The sequence below is a fragment of the Piliocolobus tephrosceles genome, unplaced genomic scaffold (assembly GCF_002776525.5).
Source record: "Piliocolobus tephrosceles isolate RC106 unplaced genomic scaffold, ASM277652v3 unscaffolded_60, whole genome shotgun sequence".
Classification (NCBI taxonomy): Eukaryota; Metazoa; Chordata; class Mammalia; order Primates; family Cercopithecidae; genus Piliocolobus; species Piliocolobus tephrosceles.
In genome coordinates this window covers 1-2,826 of record NW_022333163.1, presented here as the reverse complement: position 1 = coordinate 2,826, position 2,826 = coordinate 1, and the positions used below count along the sequence as shown (strand labels likewise).

The following is a 2,826-nucleotide window of genomic DNA, read 5'->3' as shown; positions in this document are numbered from 1 at the left end:
TTGCCTCATAACTTCTATAATTTAAACATTAATTTGAACTTACAGAAGTAAAAAAGTAAAGCATTTGGAAATTGATCCCAGAATACAGGACATTTCTATAATCTGTATTTAATCTAATTTGTTTAGATTATTGAATTCTAAGTATTATTGCCACCATCCAACCCATTGAGTCTTATGTTCACATCTTGTTTCCTATAGAAATGTCCTGTATTTTTCTCCTATGACTTTGTATAATGCTTTTACCAAGTAGAAAGTTCCTAAGTCTACCCACCCTAGTAATTTTCTGACCCTGTTTTCTTTGCAGTGGGGGCCTATCTGGCCTCCCCAGGATGGACCGGAGCATCAGTAGTGCCTGAGGTCATCACAGGACAGCTACTCAAGACACCCTGATCACCATTAGGTGGAATTGAAGGAGTCAAAAACGGGCACAGTAGCTCCTCAGCAGAGACTCTCCTGAATGTATAGACATGGGAACCACCTTTCGCATCAAAAAAGGAAACGTTCTGCATGCCCATATCCGGAAAAATCCCCACTCACTGTAACTTGCAGTCTACGAAGAGGAAAGTCGGCGGCACCGTGCTGGCAGAGAGGCGGCCTCTAGTCCTCAAACTCACAGTCCAGAATCCACACTCTGTGATCAGCTGGATCCTCCTTTTGCGGTGAACAGATTCGCTGCAGACTCCCAGGTCCCATTCTGTACTTGTTGCCACATCCACCTCCCAGTAGTGGCGGCCACAGGTAAAGCAAGGGGAGCCCAGGACACAAATGGACAAGTCAAATCTCTGGGCAAGGTCTTGCCAATTCTGTCTGATGCGCCCACTTCGGACGCTCCTGAGGTCATCAGAAATGAGGAGGAAGTTGTTGGCTGTGTTGGCAAAGGTCATATCCACTGTGTAAAGGAAAAACAGTTGCTCAGCAAATGGACAGAAGCCAACCCCATGCCTCTCCTCTACTTCCAAGGCCCAAATATCTCTTGACTTTAGTTTAATTCTGTTTCTTCCTCCAAAATCAAAATTTTTCATGAGAAATCTTCCCTATTTCAAATTCTCATAGGTATGCTTTGTGGCAATATGTGACTCTTATTCGCAGTAGCAATTCTTATTTTACTTTATGTCACGTGTTTGCTTCATTGAACTTTTCTTCATTTAGAGTGGAGGGTCTCTGAAGGCAGACACCATGACCCCCTTTCTACCACCTTGATGCAGGAACAAATAAATAATAATTAAGACAATGCAAGTGGTCAATATTAAATATGTTTCTGCTTCCACATGTTATTACTCCAATTCAGTATATAGAGCGTGATTCCAGGCTTTTGTTATTTTCTATGTTTGTAAGTAAATTAACTGTGCCCAGTTCTGACAGCAGATAGAATATCTCTGCAGCTGATGATGTGATGACACAAGTGCCGGTCCTGGACATTAGGAGGCTCCAAGACCAGGAGGAGGAGGGGGCCTTAGATCAAAGAATGTTTTCCATCCTACATGGGAGGTGAGACCTTAAGCAAAGCAATGGTAAATTTTGGAGCCAGGAGAAAGGTATTTGAAAGTTGTTTGTCATAACCAACTGATTGCAGAGAATAAGAGCAGCAAATACAAAGGTCAATAATTTAAGGCATTGGGTATGTGGTTGACAGGTGAAGCTGCCGGTTCTCATGGAGGAGTCAGTGTGATCTGGCCTAGAGAAAATTAATTGTCCAGAGCATTCTGAAAAAATTTCTACAAAATATGTTATCCTTCAAGTCAAAAGGCTGATACGATCACTAATATAGGTTTTACAGATTACAGTAAGACTTGCGGGGATTGATTGCTGTTTAATGGTGAATTAGGGAATGGACATGGACAAGGAAGGAGGAAGAGAGTTCCAAACATGACTTGGACAGGGTGAATGTGTCCTCCATATTTCAGCAGAGAGACAGCCAGGTATTGGTAGGTGGAGAAGTAGAGATCATGAGTGTCAGGGCAGAAGCTACCAGTGTCGGGGACATCATAGGGGCCCACCACCATTTAGAGGTGTAATTCTTTGCTCAGGCTGACCATAACCTCTTCATTTAAATGTCCCTTTTCTCCAGAGTTATGGAGACTTTTAGTATTTTCTGTGGCCAGGACCACTGAGCATTTCCTCTAAATTTCATTCCTTGGACTCCAGTCTGCACCCAATTGCCCAGTGGGCCCTCTCAAGGGCCAGGATGGGGACCACATCGGGCAACCCTGAGAGAGGCTGCAGGAGATGGGCCTGAGCGAGCTCTGCACCAAGGAGGGGCCCCCACCAATGCCATTCGGGAAGGAGTGACTCTGGTGCTAAAAGAAGAGAGAAGATGCTCTTAGGGTAGGGAGGTGTTGGTCTGTGGTCAGCGACTGGGGGCTGAGGCCCCCAGGTCCCAACCCTACCTTGCTCCAAAGCCCAAGCAGGCAGGATCCGAAGAATCTGGGGGTTTTCCTTCTGCCCCCGCCTCACCTGGGCTGAGTGACAGAGTCAGACTAGACAGTACTGTCCAGAGCCCTGGTGCCTGCTGCACAGGCTGGGAAGAGTACCCTGCATCCGCTTGTGCGCTCAGCTGGGGACTCCAGGCTCCATGTGCGAGCGATGTGGGCAGGGGAGCTGGACAGAGCAGCCCCAGTGCCCACACTGGCAAGGGCGTCCCCCTCTGGATGAGCTGTGGGGAGCAGATCATCCGTTGCTGGGAAGGTCCTGTCCAAGCTTCTGCTCTACTGCTGTCTCAGCTCAGGGGTAAGTGGCATTTAACAGTCCCACAGACACAGCCCTGGGGCCACTGTGGGCTGCTGTAATCTCCAGAGCTGAGTTCCACGAGATGGGTGGTGGGGAGGC

At 47.2% G+C, this 2,826-nt stretch overlaps 1 pseudogene; it reads right to left on the bottom strand.

The window, feature by feature from the left end:
- Positions 1-311: 311 nt before the first annotated feature.
- LOC113225138 lies at positions 312-2,653 on the bottom strand (annotated as a pseudogene).
- Between the last annotated feature and the right edge of the window lie 173 nt (positions 2,654-2,826).